Consider the following 19,023-nt stretch of genomic DNA (forward strand, 5'->3'; position numbering starts at 1 on the left):
GTAAAAAAAAAATATCTGTCCTCGGTTGCAACACTCACTGACAAGTTCCAAACCGTCTCTGGGCGCTACATCAGTACAATAACTGTTCATCAGGAGCTTCATTGGTTCCCATGCCCGAGCAGTCGCACACAAGCCTAAAATCACCATGTGCAATGCCAAGCGCCAGCTGGAGTGGCGTAAAACTCGCCGCCATTGGATTCTGGAGTAGGGGAAATGTGTTCTCTGGAGAGATTAATCAAGCTCTACTATCTGGCAGTCTAACGGACTAATCTGGGTTTGGCGGATGACAGGAGAACGCTACCTGCCCGAATGCATAGTGTCAACTGTAAATTTTGGTGGAGGAGGAATAATGGTCCGGGGCTGTTTTTCACAGTTCCAGCTAGGCCCCTTAGTTCCAGTGAAGGGAAATCTTAACGCTACAGCGTAAAATTGCATTCTAGATGACTCTGCCCTACCAATTTTGTGGCAACAGTTTGGGGAATGCCCGTTCCTGTTTCAGCATGACAACGCCCCCATGCACAAAGCGAGGTCCATACAGAAATGGTTTGTCGAGATCAATGTGGAAGAACTTGACTGGCCTGCACAAAGCCCTGACCTCAACTCCATCGAACACCTTTGGGATGAATTTGAACACAGACTGAGCCAGGCCTAAATGCCAAACATCAGTGCCCAACCTCACCAACGCTCATGGCTCAACGGAAGCAAGTCCCCGCAGCAATGTTCCAACATCTAGTGGAAAGCCTTCCCAGAAGAGTGGAGGCTATTATAGCAGCAAAAGGGGGGGACCAACTCCATATTAATACCCATGAGTTTGGAATGAGATGTTTGACAAGCAGCTGTCCACATACTGTCCACATATACATGGTGAATATCTATGGTGGGCTTTGTTATTTACCAGTTTGTGGAGCGCACAGAGCAAGCAAGCATCTGCTGAGATGGTTTGCATAAAAATGTCTCATGGCCATTATGAAGATAGTTTATTTCTACTAATGAGAGCTTTATTCTATCATTAAGAATAACAGGTTAATAAAATAGATCAAATCAAGTATGTAAAACCAAAACTGACAGAAACTACATTTTTATTTAAATATAAAAGTAAAAAACAGGAGTATTAACAGTTTCATTAGGACAATTTATCAGGCAGTTGGTCGGTTGTCTGGTTAGATTAATCAACCAATTTCCTTTACAGCTACAGCACTGATATGTAAAGAAATAACAACAGTTGTATTGTCATGTTGGTCCACATTCATATTTAGCAACCGATTGTGGAAATTGTGACTGGCCTGAACATGTTAGTGTTGAAAAGAAAAATATTAAACCAATCAAGACTGACATAAGGGTAGCAGAATGACAGATGAAAATGAAGATAAACAATTAAATGACAGAAAATATGTACATAAGTTTGAACAAAAGTTAAGCCCAGACTAACAAAAAAGGTCAAGCCTCTTAGGTTAGAGGTCAAAGGTTGGACCACAAGGCTCAACCACGTCTCAGCTGACATAAGCCTAGCTAATGGAATCACCCTCATTGCAATATCATCTGTCTTTACAGTCAATTACACAAATTCCTTACAATGTGGCCAGACCTGTCAGTAACCTACACATCAGGGAGACAATAAACCATAATCACAGGAAGTCTCAAGGTACATGTTACAGTACCAGTTCCTATGGCATTGAAAGTGGCATTTGAATCATTAAGTTGCACAACATAAAATCCCCAAATGTGGAGCGGGTGGCAAATGTAGCTTAGCGGCGGTCCTGTGCTCATTTTAAGTAGTGCACAAAATACTAGAGGATTGTGTAGGCTGCTCCCCGTGTTGGGGTGGGAGATCTGGCACTATTCTAACCCCCTCACTTCTTGAAAAACTTCTTGTTGAGAAGGAAGATTAGCAGGTTGACGTTGACTTTGGCCTTGTCGAACATCATCACCGCCACTCCCTCGTACTGGAGCTGCAGCAGGTCCTACACATACACACATCCCACATACACGTTTGAATACAGTTCTGAAATCCAAGATCTTTCAAAATAGGATCACTAAATAATTTATCATTGCAGCACATACAATATAGAGCACTGATTTCAGTGAGAGACTGGGATTTGCATCAATCATAGACCATAGGTTTGTATTGAAATGTCTGTTCTAGTTTCATTATACTACTCCCCAGACTCACCTTGTATTTGAGGGGGAACTTCTCCATGTCCACACCCATAAAGCGAGCCTTTACCTGGAACGTGCCGCCCTCATCACCGGGCACAACGTCAAAGATGACATTCTTAAACCTGAGGAGATATAATAATCAAATACATTTAATTTCTTGATGCCCTAGGTAACCATCCATGGTAATTTGGTAGGGTGGTGTGTGTGCACGTTCCTGCATACTCACTGTGTGACTGGCAGGTCCTCGATCTGAAGAAAGAGAGAGAGATAGAGAGCTCAGCACAGTAGCAGTGTAAAGCCATCTTCCAGTGTGGTCACACTCCCACATGTGTTTGTGTCTACCTGTGTTTGGCGGTGAGGTTACCCAGGCAGGTGGTGATGTACTTGCTGTAGAAGTCCACCTGTTAGCTGTGGAAGGAGGTCTTGCAGTGCAGGCTGCCCATGGTCTGTCTCGGGGGGGGCTATACCATCTTGGTTTATCTGTAGTTGATTTGGTGTGATAACTTTACAATTAAAATGTAATTGTGTGTGTGCTGTGTAGTGTATGTCTCCATCTACCTTGGCTATGAGCTGTAGTATCTGTGTCTCAGAGTCAGGTGGGGTCAGGACCCCCAGGCTCTCCAGCCTCCTCAGGCTACGCTGGATCTTCTGCTTCTTCTCCTCCAGAGACAGGTTGCCGTCGGAAACGATCAACTGGTTCCTCTTCATCTTCTCAGGGGTGCGGGCGTCCCTTGGGCACGGCAGTGCATCATCCACCCGTGCTGCACCTCCTGAGGGGAGAGGAATACACCACCGGTTAACTACTACCAACTCCCTACGGAGAGATGAGAGTGAGGAAGAGGGCATGTGGGAGCCCAGTGAAGAGCTGTGGAATATACCTGATCCTGAGAGGAAGAAGCTTTCCAGGCTGGTCTCGGATCAAGTCGACGATCAACTGTTTGGTACTGCAAAACACAACCACACAGAAACAAAACACACTTCACGTTAGACATGCCATTTTCATGGTGTGATAGTCATACCTCACTGAAATGTTGAAAAGTTTAAGCCCCTACCTGAGGAGAATCCCCCTGGCGTCAGGGTGGTCGTCAGAGCCCCTGAACACATCAAACTTGCTAGTGAGGTTGAGGGACACCATCTTACTGTACTGGGCCAGGGTCTGCTCTGTCTAGGGCTCTGCAGCGCTCACAGCCCCCTCACCAACCAGAGCTTGGATAGTGGGCACCATCCCCAGGTCAGCAGTCAGCAAAGGGTCAGACTGGTCGGGACACAGGGAGTCCTGGTGCTCCATCAGAAGCCACACACACACAAACACACAATCTACTCAAATGAAAAGGTTTGTTCCCAACCCACCTCCCCCAGAACCCATTAAAAACTAAAAGTTTATATGCCTCTTTAGCTTATATGGCATCCAGACCTTGTGTGTGTTAAGGAGCTCACTGATGGCGATATAGATGACAGGTTTGTTGAGGATGACCATCTCAGAGTACTCATCAATGTTAAAATGCTCCTCTGGCGCCGACACATCACACGCAGCATGCAGGAACTTACTGCGGAAGATCTGCTTAAGAACCATTTAGCATGTATAGCCTAATTATAGTAATAAAGCTCTCCTCTAAAAAGGGGGTGGAGGATGCGCTAAAATGACGGGACGATTCCCCCGGAACTTGGAGTGCATCAGGGTAATGTAGTCGTTGAGGGCGAGCAGGTGAGGGCTGTCACCATGGAAGTGTTTGTGTGCGGCAGGATGCTGCAGGATGCGTGCGATGGAACCCAGGATGCCGCGCTGCTCAGGGAGCAGTGAGGAGCCAGACGAGAACTCTACCACATCAAAACCATCCGGAGCCACACCAGCTGGGTACATGTAGCGGTAGTACACCAGGATCCCCACAATCAGACCACAACACAACCATCATAACACCAGGTTCCACACAATCTGACAACAACACAAGTATTCCAGAAAGCAAGATTAGTGACTTAGCGAGATCTGTCAAACCAGAACGTGCAAACTCTGAATTTTCAGCTCGAGAAAAAAAAAAACTTGAAAGACAGCCTGATCAGAAACCACAACACCGAATTCTCTGAAGTAAAACAGCTACCTACTAGGTTAACTTGACCTGTTCTAGTGAATAAATACGGGACTTCTCCACCAATAAGATTGTTCATCATTTGAGGAAATCCACTTGACATCGGAGCCTGCGTTGTTGGCAGTGCTTTACAAAAGAGAACAAATTATTGGACCTTGAATACATCCTTTAGATCATGCAGAAGAACGTGCAGAAAAACAATAACATTCAAAAATACAATCACTCATATCTGGTCAATTTACTTAACCCAGTGGTTCCTTGTTGGAGGTACTGAACCCCACCAGTTTCATATGCGCATTCACTGAACCCTTCTTAATTGGAAAAATAAAATATGATTTTTTTCAAATTCAAAACATAGTTTACTGGTGCACAAAATTAACCGTGCATCAACATCACTGTGTTCAAAGAACAAAATCATCAAAGCATGATTTTCACACAAAAACAAAAACATAATAATGAATATTTGCTGCAAATCAGTGTGACTTCTGCTGTTGCCTTTCAGAGACCAGTTCAGAAATGCGCGGCTTCACCGTGGCAAGTGCCACTCATGTCATTTTCACAACAAAGTCTGTTCCTTTTCTTCGTTTTTATGTCCAGCATCCTCGAAAAGGATTGCTCGCAAAGATATGTTGTAACAAACGTTATGAAAATCTCCAGTGCTTTCTTAGCAATAACAGGGTACGCTACCATTTGTTGACACCAAAACGTTGAAAGCGTTGTTGTTCTGAAGAGTTGCTGTTGAAACTGGCTCTGCTGAATTTCAATGATTTCATCGAGGTATTCATCATTGACATCTGTTGTCTCAACACTAAATGTGAACGGCTGTCTCACCCATGCCTATGCCTCTCTTGTAGGGAAGTAACCGTCGAGAGACTTTGCAAGCTCATCTAAGTGCGTGGCAATTGCTTGCTTCAGTTCCGAAGGTACAGAAATGTCTCCGATTCCAGATACATCTTCGATCTTACTTACACAGTCGTCCAACAGGGGAAAGTTTGCGAAGTTATCGTTCTCTGTTCGTCGTTTCCATAACGGTAGCTTTTTTTTTAAAGCCTTCAGGTTTTCCTCCGCTTCGATGATGTTGACTCCACCGCCCTGCATCTTTTGATTGAGATGATTGAGAGCTGCGAAGATATCAGCCATGTATGCTAAAATGATAATGAACTCAGAATTTTTGAAGCAATCTGCATGACAATGTTGGTGCTCTTGCAAAAACAGGGCTAATTCCAGACGCACGGCAAAATCACGATTCAGCACCTGTCCCCGGGATAACCACCAAACGTTGGAATGGTACAGAAGTGCCTCGAATTCAGAGCCCATTTCTTTACACAGTGCACTGAAGATGCGGTGCCTCAGAGCACTAGTTCGCACATAGTTCACGCATTCCACTACAATTTAATACTTCTGCCAGTTTTGGAGGCAAGGTTTTTGTTGCCAACGCATGCCTGTGCAGAATACAATGCGTAACAATGATGTGTGGTGCATCGGCTTTCACTAGCGCACCAAAACCAGACTTTCTTCCCAGCATGACTGGAGCTCCGTCCGAACAAATTGCAGAAACCATATCCCACGAAAGATTGTTGTCTTTGAAGAAGTCATCCATAAGTTTCTTCACATCAGCTGCCTTAGTTGTTGTTGTAAGAGGCTTACAAAATAAAAACTCTTCCTTTATCACGTCGTCTTTCACATAGAGCACGAATACAGCAAACTGGCTTAGATTGGAAACGTCTGTGGTCTCATTGAGTTGAATTTTGCCGGGCTTGAAATCAGATCTGCAACTACTTGAGCCAAGATGTCTTTGCTCATGTCCTCTATTCTGTCACTGATGGTGTCATTTGAAAGAGGAATTTGGGATAACTTAACTTCAGCCTCTTTTCCCAGCATGATATTCGCCATCTTCAACACAGCTGGTTTTATGAGTGTTTCACCAATGGTGTGTGGTTTGCCCTGCTTTGCGATCAGGTAAGCAACTTCGTACGATGCTGTGAGGATCGGTTTGTTGATGGGTACAAAGCCGAGAACAGGCATAGTAGCCTTTTTATCGAATCTGGCTCTCTTCACCTTGAATTCAGCGAGAGTTGTGTTCTTGTATTTTCCATCTCCATGCAGCTTAAGGAAGTGTTCTCTTAGTTTTGCCGGTGCTAGACTAGAATTGCTCAACTTAGCATTGCAAATCATGCAGTTAGGACGCTGACTCCCATCACGTTCCGTTATACATGTGAATCCATATTGTACATATTCGTCTGACCACTTAATTTTTTTGCTCGACATAGTAAGTATGAAGGGATTAAAATATTAAGAAAGAAATCACAAGACGTACCATCACGACAGTCACAAGTCGACTTCTGAGCGCACCAAATTCCCTGCAGCAGATAGGCCAAGCGATGTAGCGTGATCACCTGCGGCCAAGCGGGGCGTGTCATCACAAATCATATGAGTCGGATGTGTGTCTTGACCTCCGCCGAACCCCCGAGACTGACTGGTTCGATCGAACCCAGGTTAAGAACCACTGACTTAACCCATATATAGCAAATCTAAGCCAGCATGGTTTCGCTTTGACTGCTATACAAACTGTATTGCTTTGCGATGTTTTGCCATTGGAAGTTTCCTGTACAATATGGGCAAAGCTGAGCAGCTATTTAATATTGTAGCCAACACTTCCACCAAACCAAATAATTTTCAGAAACAGTCATTAAATTCAATGATTTTCCTTACTTTTTGGTCAGATGATCTGTGACTCCCATGGGGTTACAACTAAAACCAAATACATTGCTGCCCATGTTGTCATGAAAAGCACTCTTCACTTGCACATTTACTCTGTCTGCAATTATCTGCCAGGCTCCCTCTCTTGTTTTTGCGGTGGTGGATGTATTACCTTTTTTGGTAAATACACTACATACACACAAAAGTACAGTACCAATGTATAAAATCGAGCACACAGCCATGCAATCTCCATAAACAACCATTGGCAGTAGAATGGCCTTACTGAAGAGCTCAGACTTTCAAAGTGGCACCGTCATAAGATGCCACCTTTCCAGCAAGTCACTTAGTCAAATTTCTCCCCTGCTAGAGCTACCCCAGTCAACTGTAAATGCTGTTACTGAAGTTTAAGCGTCTAGGAGCAACAATGGCTAAGTCGGGAAGTGGTATGCCACACAAGCTCACAGAACAATCTTGCCCAAATGCATAGCGCCAACTGTAAAGTTCGGTGGAGGAGGAATAATGGTCTGGGGCGGTTTTTCATGTTTCGGACTAAGACCCTTAGTTCCAGTGAATTTAAATTCTTAACGCTACAGCGTACAATGACATTCTATACGATTCTGTGCTTCCAACTTTGTGGTAACAGTTCGGAGAAGGATCTTTCATGTTTCAGAGTGACAATGTATGCCCCCGTGCACAAAGCAAGGTCCATGCAGAAAAGGTTTGTCGAGATCGGTGTGGAAGAACTTGACTGTCCTGCACAGAGCCCTGACCTCAACCCCATCGAACGCCTTTAGGATGAATTGGAACGGTGACTGCGAGCCAAGCCCAATCGCCCAACATCAGTGCACAACCTCACTAATGCTCGTGGCTGAAATGGAAGCAAGTCCCAGCAGCAATGTTCCAACATCTAGTAGAAAGCCTTCCCAGAAGAGTGGAGGCTGTTATAGTAGCAAAGGGGACCAACTCCATATTAATGCCCATGATTTTGTAATGAGATGTTTGACGAGCAGGTGTCCACATACTCTTGGTCATGTAGTGTATGTGAAGATATTCATTGTGTCCCAATTGTTTCTTGTTTTAAACTAATCAAATATTGGGCTCGGTCTTTTGACTCCATATCTATCGTTTGTCTGTCATTGACACGAGGACCTTTTTGAATGTTGCGTGATTTATTCATCGAGTCTGGTCAGTAGTGTACCTTGTAAAGCTCATCCTCGCTGGCCTGAGGAAACTTCTCATGTAGAGAATCTCTCAGGACCTTGGCTGTGTAGCGCATCCCATATCTGTGGGAGGAAGGAGAACGCCTGAGTGTTGAACTCCCATCACAGAAACAAATCAAACTAAAACAATAAGTAGCCAAATCTGGTGAGAGGAAGACGTGAGCGCCCAACAGCTGTTTGATTAAGTTTCTGGTGATTCAAATGAATTGCACTGAGAATGAAAAGGAAGCTCTGCAGAGTGCATATGAAGGGCCTCTTACGGTAATTTATGCAGGTTGCTGGTGATTGCGTTGTGCAGGCGGTCTGTAACGTTCTTGAGGTTGACAATAGAGATGTCCAGGCGACGCTGCACTTGGGGGGGGGGGGCTGCTCTGCACTCACTTCATAGGGCAGGGAGCTGGGAAAAGGAGACAGTATGTTGCTGTGTGTGTATGCATTTATGTTTCTCAATGGACCTCTTGAAGCCAATCTGAGAGTGTGAGCGTACATATCTTTAAATACTTGTCATGAGCAAATCAAAATCAGTGCATTCAACTCAAGTAAGTAAATCAGTTGGAATAGTATATGTATTTCTTGCTTTATGCTGAACTCTAGTGGCCAAGCTAAAACTGTCTAGGCTCTCTATAGGAGAACCACCACGACACTACATTTGCTCCTGGCTCAGTGCTGACCTCTTGTGGCTGGTCTGGTTGACCCAGCTCGTCGATCTCGCAGGGGTCCGTGCGGATGCAGTCCTGCAGCACCTCTCTAATGGCCAGCCCTAGGATCTCCTTCAACACGGTCTGACCGCAGGCATGGCGGTAGAAACTCACCAACATCTTAATGACTGTGGGGTTCCCAGTCACCACCTGTATAGTGTGTGAATAGTGTGTGTACACTGACTTCGTATTTCGTCGTCCTCCTATCTGCCTAGCAGCTAGCCAGCTAGCTTACGTTCACCGGCTACCGTAGCACTGTAGTAACTATCACACTCAACTGAACGACTTGATTAGTGTAGTATTAGCTAGCTACATAGTTGTCTTTGCTGTCTTCGTATCCAAGATAATTGTGTAGTTTAGAGTGTGTAGTCTTAGAGTGATTATCTTAATTTACCGAGGTTAGCTAGCCAGCTATTTTGTCGTCCTTAACGTAGGAGACACTCCTAGCTAGCCAACAGCCAGCCAACGTCTACTGAATAGAACTTTCGCATTCCGGTCGCATTCCGCTTCGCTCCACAGGTAGTATCACATTTTCATTTCATTTCATTACAGTCCCAACGGTGTGATTTGTTTGATCGTAGCTAGCTACATAGCTAGCTACATAGCCGTCTTTGTTTCAAAGATAATTGTGTAGTCTAGAGCGATTTTCTAGGTTAGCTAGCCAACTATTGTCGTTCTCCTAACGCAACGTAACCAACACTGCTAGCTAGCCAGCTAGCCCCGAATAGCAGCATTGTAGAAACTTCACACTCAACGGAACAACTTGATTAGGGTAGTGTCAACAACGCAGCTAGCCTACCTCAGCAGTACTGTATCATTTTAATCATTTTAGTCAATTAGATTCTTGCTACGTAAGCTTAACTTTCTGAACATTCGAGACGTGTAGTCCACTTGTCATTCAATCTCCTCTGCATTAGCGTAGCCTCTTCTCTAGCCTGTCAACTATGTGTCTGTCTATCCCTGTTCTCTCCTCTCTGCACAGACCATACAAACGCTCCACACCGCATGGCGCGGCCACCTAATCTGGTGGTCCCAGCGCGCACGACCCACGTGGAGTTCCAGGTCTCCGGTAGCCTCTGGAACTGCCGATCTGCGGCCAACAAGGCAGAGTTCATCTCAGCCTATGCCTCCCTCCAGTCCCTCGACTTCTTGGCACTGACGGAAACATGGATCACCACAGACAACACCGCTACTCCTACTGCTCTCTCTTCGTCCGCCCACGTGCTCTCGCACACCCGAGAGCTTCTGGTCAGCGGGGTGGTGGCACCGGGATCCTCATCTCTCCCAAGTGGTCATTCTCTCTTTCTCCCCTTACCCATCTGTCTATCGCCTCCTTTGAATTCCATGCTGTCACAGTTACCAGCCCTTTCAAGCTTAACATCCTTATCATTTATCGCCCTCCAGGTTCCCTCGGAGAGTTCATCAATGAGCTTGATGCCTTGATAAGCTCCTTTCCTGAGGACGGCTCACCTCTCACAGTTCTGGGCGACTTTAACCTCCCCACGTCTACCTTTGACTCATTCCTCTCTGCCTCCTTCTTTCCACTCCTCTCCTCTTTTGACCTCACCCTCTCACCTTCCCCCCCTACTCACAAGGCAGGAAATACGCTCAACCTCATCTTTACTAGATGCTGTTCTTCCACTAACCTCATTGCAACTCCCCTCCAAGTCTCCGACCACTACCTTGTATCCTTTTCCCTCTCGCTCTCATCCAACACTTCCCACACTGCCCCTACTCGGATGGTATCGCGCCGTCCCAACCTTCGCTCTCTCCCCCGCTACTCTCTCCTCTTCCATCCTATCATCTCTTCCCTCTGCTCAAACCTTCTCCAACCTATCTCCTGATTCTGCCTCCTCAACCCTCCTCTCCTCCCTTTCTGCATCCTTTGACTCTCTATGTCCCCTATCCTCCAGGCCGGCTCGGTCCTCCCCTCCCGCCTCCGTGGCTCGACGACTCATTGCGAGCTCACAGAACAGGGCTCCGGGCAGCCGAGCGGAAATGGAGGAAACTTCGCCTCCCTGCGGACCTGGCATCCTTTCACTCCCTCCGCTCTACATTTTCCTCCTCTGTCTCTGCTGCTAAAGCCACTTTCTACCACTCTAAATTCGAAGCATCTGCCTCTAACCCTAGGAAGCTCTTTGCCACCTTCTCCTCCCTCTTGAATCCTCCCCCTCCTCCCTCTCTGCAGATGACTTCGTCAACCATTTTGAAAAGAAGGTCGACGACATCCGATCCTCGTTTGCTAAGTCAAACGACACCGCTGGTTCTGCTCACGCTACCCTACCCTGTGCTCTGACCTCTTTCTCCCCTCTCTCTCCAGATGACATCTCGCGTCTTGTGACGGCCGGCCGCCCAACAACCTGCCCGCTTGACCCTATCCCCTCCTCTCTTCTCCAGACCATCTCCGGTGACCTTCTCCCTTACCTCACCTCGCTCATCAACTCATCCCTGACCGCTGGCTACGTCCCTCCCGTCTTCAAGAGAGCGAGAGTTGCACCCCTTCTGAAAAAACCTACACTCGATCCCATCACCACCTCAAGCTGAACCTCGGCAAGACGGAGCTGCTCTTCCTCCCGGGGAAGGACTGCCCATTCCATGATCTCGCCATCACGGTTGACAACTCCACTGTGTCCTCCTCCCAGAGCGCTAAGAACCTTGGCGTGATCCTGGACAACACCCTGTCGTTCTCAACTAACATCAAGGCAGTGGCCCGTTCCTGTAGGTTCATGCTCTACAACATCCGCAGAGTACGACCCTGCCTCACACAGGAAGCGGCGCAGGTCCTAATCCAGGCACTTGTCATCTCCCGTCTGGATTACTGCAACTCGCTGTTGGCTGGGCTCCCTGCCTGTGCCATTAAACCCCTACAACTCATCCAGAACGCCGCAGCCCGTCTGGTGTTCAACCTTCCCAAGTTCTCTCCACGTCACCCCGCTCCTCCGCTCTCTCCACTGGCTTCCAGTTGAAGCTCGCATCCGCTACAAGACCATGGTGCTTGCCTACGGAGCTGTGAGGGGAACGGCACCTCAGTACCTCCAGGCTCTGATCAGGCCCTACACCCAAACAAGGGCACTGCGTTCATCCACCTCTGGCCTGCTCGCCTCCCTACCACTGAGGAAGTACAGTTCCCGCTCAGCCCAGTCAAAACTGTTCGCTGCTCTGGCCCCCCAATGGTGGAACAAACTCCCTCACGACGCCAGGACAGCGGAGTCAATCACCACCTTCCGGAGACACCTGAAACCCCACCTCTTTAAGGAATACCTAGGATAGGATAAAGTAATCCTTCTCACCCCCCCCCCCTTAAAAGACCTAGATGCACTATTGTAAAGTGGCTGTTCCACTGGATGTCATAAGGTGAAAGCACCAATTTGTAAGTCGCTCTGGATAAGAGCGTCTGCTAAATGACTTAAATGTAATGTAAATGTTGATCTCATGGCGCAGCGCGGGGGTGAAGAGCTGCAGCAGCAGGTAGGCCTCCCTGCAGTCGGAGCCGTAGTTGAACAGGGTGAAGATGACCGTCTCCATGAAGAGAGTCGTTTTATTCTGGGGCTTCAGGAAGATCAGCTGGGCCAGGTACAGAGGCTGAGTCTGGAGAACAGACACTTAAATTAAGCAAGCCATTGCATAAAACTCAGCACAGGTCACATATGAGGGGGCCTGTCAGGTGGAAGTAGTAGGGGCTGTCCTTAGTCTTCAGTCATGGGCTCCAGTTGTCCCCTGAGTCCCAGTACATAGAGATTAGGGCTTGTCACTACCTAGAAGATTGAAGGTAGAGTCAGTGTTATGACGCTGCCAAGAGCAGCACCGCAGATACTGAGATGAGCGCGATGCAACATAGTATCTGCGGATGAGCAAGGGTACACTCAGTCTGCTACAATGTGGCGGGACCAAAACAACGCTCTTAGTTGTTGCTGAAATTGACCTGATATGACATTTACTGCGTCGCTGAGTCTACGGTTAATCCTGACCAATTATGAGCAGCTAATATGCTACTAAAGTGCATAGATCACAACCAGCATGAACACAAGTGAATCACGGTAGTGGGTACTGACCTCCCACAGATTTGGCTCAAGAGTAGGGTGGTGATTTCAGCCTGGTACACTCCAGCACATTCTTCCAACACGCTCCGCAGCGCCACCTCTGGCAGACGCAGAACTCGCAGCGTCTGGGACGTCTTGCCCTCCTCCACTGCCTGGTTCACGGCCACCAAGCCCAGGGACACTGGCCAGGGAAACACACACACAGTTAAGATAACGGTATACATTTTGTGATAATATGAATTACAACTGTTGTGAGGAAACCCATCAGCATGGAATTTCACCATGGCTTTAAAAACCTGATGTGAAGGTATTACGCCAACTCACTCTTCGGGGCTCTTTGAGTGTCGTGATTGGCTCTTCTCACTCCTTCCTGAATGTCAGCCAACCACAACTCTGCTCCTGGATTACGGTTCACCTGTGATAGGACAGGGCACAGCATTGAACAATGAACCACAAAATCTTGTTTAGATTCCCTGTTTTAAACTATTATGTCTTCCTGGATGAAATACCTCAGCCTTCTGCCTCCGGCCTCTGGTCAGTACATCATGGTAGCGGCGGGCATTGAGTGTCGTCACCTCCTCAAGGCCACTAGAAGGCAGCAGCAGTGCAGCTAGAGCCTTCTGAAGGTCGCCTCGATACAGGGCCTGGTTAATCAGCCCGATGGCGAGGATCTCTGTGGACAAACAGGAAGCAGATCCAGTCAAATACAAGGTGTTCCTCTGGTTTTAGAATCAAATAGCACCCAACAAAATATTTATGTCAATGGACCTAAACCCAGTGTTTCTGGGAGTTGGTGTTCAGTTTTCCAACGTACGGTCATGCTCTTCCTGTGCTGCTGCGTTTACAGAGTTCGGTCCTCTCTGGAGATTGTTCCACGTCAGCAGAGCTCTCCCAGCCTTCCTCCTCTGATCACCCAGTTCCTCAAAGTACCTGAGGCAAATGGCAAAGGAGTTAGTTAAAGTATACAGATCTGCACCCAGGCTACAGAGACAACTGAGAATTGTCAGGAGAGTGGTACTGGAAACCCACCTCTGGACCAAGCTGTCGTCTATATCGGCCAGCCCGGCTGCAGGGCTGACCAGCGTGGCACAGAAGGCTCCCACATCTTTGACCTCCACCGCCTGGTTGATGAGAGCCACCGCCGAGAGTATCTCCACTGCTACGTACAGCTCCTCCTGCTGCAGGTCCCCCTGCAGGCACAGAGGACCATATTCACTACAGTTAGTTTACATACAACAAAATTATTCAATTTCAGTAACCTGGTCATCACACCCTATATTGTTTATATTACTATTCATTTTTTTAACCAAAATGTTAATGGAACACAGTCTTGTTTACAGACAAGACAAAGTTGCAGAGAAAAGGAGTTGAGTGAGATGCCCTCAGGGTCCATGAGGGCACGAACAGTCTGCCTGGGCTCCCCAAGAGGCAGGTCCTCGTTGATAGACCTTACAGCTTTCTGCACTGAATAAACACACACATTTTGTTTGGATGGATCTACAATGGAACATTGGGACTGCAAAGGACAGGGCATTCATATATTTAAGCACACATGCAGCAACTCAAGAGTCACTGGAATTGATATAGTGCATGCCCCTTGTGATAAGAACAGACTACGATACAGTATTTAGTTGAGTGTGTACTGACTTGTCTGGTTGCTCTGGGCCTCCTCGTTAGCCACACACACCTCCTTCTGCAGCTCATCTCGCTCCAGAGGGTCCACACAGCCCAGGTCCTGCCACATGTCAGAGACTAAAGGTCAGGGGGTCACAGTGTCTCTGTGTGCGGTGTTAATGTGCAGTTTCTCACCAGGGCCTTCTGTTCACGGTCAGTGGCCAGTTGCTCCAGGTACCATGGTCTCTCTGGAGGCCCCTCAGGGCCAGACAGGGGACCTGGAGGGCTGCCAGGATGGCCAGAGTCCCCACAATCCAGGGCCTCGTCCACCTGCTCTATGGCCGCACGCACTGCAAACACAGTGACAAAATATTTGGTTTAGTTACGATTTTTATTAATCTTCTTATTTATCTGTTTGATGGGTAAGTCAACTCACCATTTACTTTGTCGATGTTCTCTTGAATCTCACTTTGGGTCAGGTGTTCCTCATAGATATCCTTCTCCTCTGAACAGTTACACTAGAAATTCAGTACACATGATTACTATCCTTACACCAACAGAAACTCTGTACCAGGGATACGGCTATAAATGCATTTTTAAATTATCATATTAATTCAGTCTGTTAGTCACCTTGGTGTAGGCGAGAGCCGCCTTCTGTGCCCGTGCCTGGCGCAGCATCTCCTGGTAGACTGGCATCAAGTGCTCCTGCAGGTTGGTGAGCATGGCGCTGGGGTTCCGCAGGGCCTGGGTAATGACCTCCACGTGCCCCCTCTCCACCGCCTCGTTGTTCGCTATAACTGCAGCATGGACTGGAGGGAGAGAGAAGGGAGCTGGAGGCAACATTTTGATAAACTATTCAAGGACAGTGAAAACATTGACTCTTAGATGACAGTCGATGACAGAGGTACTTCAATAGTATCCGATGCGTCTCTTGGCGTTTCAATTTTGGAATCCCATCCATATCAGTTTAAGTAGAGAGTAATAGTAGAGAGAAACCAAACACATTTTGGTCCAGTGTGAATTCATATTTTAATTTGAAATAAGGTGTATTTTCTACATCTGAAAACATCTGTGCCTCTACTAACTAGCAGCCTCATCCACTGTTATCTCATTGGCTAAGATTCCCCCAATCTTGCTAAAGGCTGGCATCTGGATGCCATATTAGTCCAGCTCCCATTTCATGTTGTTTATCTCCTCCTCTGGAGAATAAATATTACCCCAAAAACACAGGAATGAGAGAGGAATATTAATATTATATTTTCCCCTTATCCCAGTTACCAGTTGTGATTGAATAGTAAGGGGCTACTGGGACTCTACCTGTAGATTTGACCTTGCCACAGAGGTCATGGATCTGAGGGGCCAAACATAGTCGGAAAAGGTAGAGGCTGAGAGCACAGATACAGTACACAGTTCTGGGGATGTTCTTCTTATCATAGATGTCAGTCGTCTCTGGGTGGAACATCTGAAACAACAAGGACAGGTTAGGTGTAGTTCAGGTGTAACAGTAAACAAGATTGCTACTGTTATATGTTGGAGAAGTGTCCATTGTGACACCTCTGATATTCAGCTACACTATTCAATGCCTGTGAAATGGAGTATTATGCTTGCTCAGCACAAATTCCAATCTCAGCTCTAAGGGAGCTGGGTTCCAGTCATGTGAAAAGACTACATTAGAGCAGAAAAGCAGGTACTGGGCAAAATAGGTAGTTCTAAAGGGTCAAGAAGGTAAACAAGGGGCTGAGTGTTATTTTTCAGAGAAAATAAATGACAAGACTGTCAAAAAAGGTCTAAAAGAAAGTTACTGAGCAGGAAACTCAGTCTTTCTGGGTGAGAGGCATTTCAGTAAAACCATAGGGCTGTGAATAATAGAGCAGACCTTGAAGCGTCCCTGGTCCAGGTTATAGATCTTTTTGAGGGGGACTATCTTGGGGGTGAAACAGTGGCCTAACTTGGCCAGCAGCACGCCGTTCCTCAGCCCCTCCTCCTGCTCAGTCGGGGCAGGCAGCTCCTCATGGAGACAAGCTTCCACCCACCTGTAAAGAGAGAACATACATGTTAACTTACTAGGGAATATTAATACAAGATTTTTCCAAGTATTGCATGTGATGTGTTGAAACATGAAAAGCAATCAGACTTAATGACAGAGATAGTTGCTTTTGCAATTTCCTGTAGAAAGAGAATTGGCCAATTCACTTCAAAAGCGAGTTAGCTATCCATGATAGGGTGAAGTGATACTGATACAGTCTGAAGTACAAGTCAGTTATTGTCCAAAACCAACTGAAAATAAAGTTTTAAATGTTCTTACCTTTTAGCCTCTTCCAAACGGCACAGGTATTGATAGGCAACCTTCTGGATGCGTTGTTCATCTCCTCAGCTGTCAACCACTCATCTATAACAACATGTCAAAAATCATATAACTTATTACAACGTACCATCTCGATGTCTAAACTAACTAAATACCTGAGTTGACATGAACTTGACCCAAGTTAACCTTGACAAGTTAGCTAACGTTATATTAGGGGACTTGCAAGTTAACTAGCTATAACGTTACAGTAAGCCTTTAACGTTAAGGTTAGATCATTCGCTAACGTTAACTATAGGATCACAGGTAACTTAACCACCCACCTAAACCAGGCAAAACAACAGTTTACTATTTACTGTCTAACAAACTTTGGTTAATTAGGTTGCAAGGTCGCTTAACTTACAGCCACCTGAACCCGGTTTGTGTGCCCGAATCTCCCATTTCCTTGACTTGTTCCCAGACGACATATTACTGGCACATTCTCTCAAAACGCTAGCTATATTTTCTGGTCTCAAGTTATCGATATGATTTCCGCATGTGGATAGTGTTTCACTTAAATGGTTGATCCTGTTTCCACATTTTATTCTAGTAATAAAAAAATAAAAACACTATCATTCCCTCCTCTCCTACTGCCTCAACTGCAGTACAGACACATGTTTCTGTTAATGGTTCCATCAAGTTTGAACTTTGAATATCCCGCCATTCATTAGCTAATCAGAAGCCGTACTGATTGGCCAATACAGGTGGTCACTTTGTATTGTGGTACATGAAGTGTATTTCAGAAACGTTCGAACACATGTGATTTTTAAAAATGTTACCTGTAGTTAACTAAGCATGTCAGTTAAGAACAAATTCTTAATAGTGATGGGCATTCTTAATAGTGATGGGCATTTTCAGTGAGGCTCCCAAACGGCTCTTTAAAAAAAAAGTTTATATTTTTTCAAAACAGTTTGCGATAGTTTGACTATGATTGGTGTTAAAACAATTATAATTAAATTATTAAATTAAATTTTGGAGTGGCTCCTCCAAATAGGATCGGACCTATTATGACATCTGCTGAGAGATTCCTTCGTGCTGCATCCCCAGTTGCTCGCTCGTCAAACAGCATCCAAACAGCAGACGTTTGTGGCACTACTGCTGGTGCTTCTGCTCCATCTGATCCCTCTTCTTCCTGTTGCCCTGGTGCCTGAGCCTGCTGACTGCTGGGGCTGTCCCTCCCTGCTGCTGAGGTTATTCTTTGAAGAGCCTCATCAATCGCTCTGGCATCACTGAAGGCTAACTTCTTAAACCTGGGGTAAAGTGCAGCGTTTTCTGATAGCACGTGATTATATTCCATTCTGTGGAACTTTCTGTCCATTGATGAACATAGGATGTCCATCAACTCTGTCACATGTCCTGTGGTAACATTTGCTTCTCTCTGGCGGGTGGCTGTGATTTTCTGCAGACCCTTACACAGGAGTATTATTTTTTAGGCTGTCACATAGCTGAAAAGAGAGAACAGTAACTTATTAGTTCAGGTTCATGTTTTGTCTACTGATACTACATTCTCATCTACTCCTCATATACATATATAATACTGGATTAAATAATGAAGTAATAACTGCTTACCTCTCCACTGATCTCCACAGTGACCTGTTCCAGGACTGCACACCTCCTCCACCTCCCATTCCTCTTGGGTCAGAGCATCAACAGGTGCATTGAATATGGCCAGGGTAGAGATGATGGCATCCTTTGACTCAAGAAACCACTTCAACATATAAAATGTTGAATTCCACCTTGTAGTGCAGTCTTGTTTAGGCCTCAGCTCAGGCATCCCCATCTGGCGTTGTGTCTACTTTAGTTTTTCAGCACCTACTGTGCTCCTGTGGAAGTATTCCACAGCTGCTTTCACTTTGTTCACAGTGGGCTTCATCACCTTCAGAGCATCTCTTACTATCAGGTTGATTGTGTGGGCAAGACATGGATGATGGGTTCCATTTAACATTTTCATGGCTTTGGTTATGTTAGACAGACCACTTTTCCATCTACTTGCCATTCTCTGGCCACTCTCAACTGGCTTTATATGAGGTTCTGTTTTGGCAAATTCTACACTGTGCTCTATCTAACATTGTCTACATTATTAAAAAGCTTCCAAATGCTGTGCTTCTGCCTCATTTTTCCAGCTGTTGTTTTCACAGCTGCTCTCCTTAGCTGCAAAGTGTGGGCCCT

The 19,023-nt window shown here is 46.1% G+C and overlaps 1 pseudogene; it reads right to left on the reverse strand.

The window, feature by feature from the left end:
* Positions 1-1,062: 1,062 nt before the first annotated feature.
* Positions 1,063-17,463, reverse strand: LOC115114133 (ras GTPase-activating-like protein IQGAP3; annotated as a pseudogene).
* Between the last annotated feature and the right edge of the window lie 1,560 nt (positions 17,464-19,023).

This window comes from Oncorhynchus nerka, linkage group LG3 (genome assembly GCF_034236695.1).
Source record: "Oncorhynchus nerka isolate Pitt River linkage group LG3, Oner_Uvic_2.0, whole genome shotgun sequence".
In the NCBI taxonomy this organism is placed as follows: Eukaryota; Metazoa; Chordata; class Actinopteri; order Salmoniformes; family Salmonidae; genus Oncorhynchus; species Oncorhynchus nerka.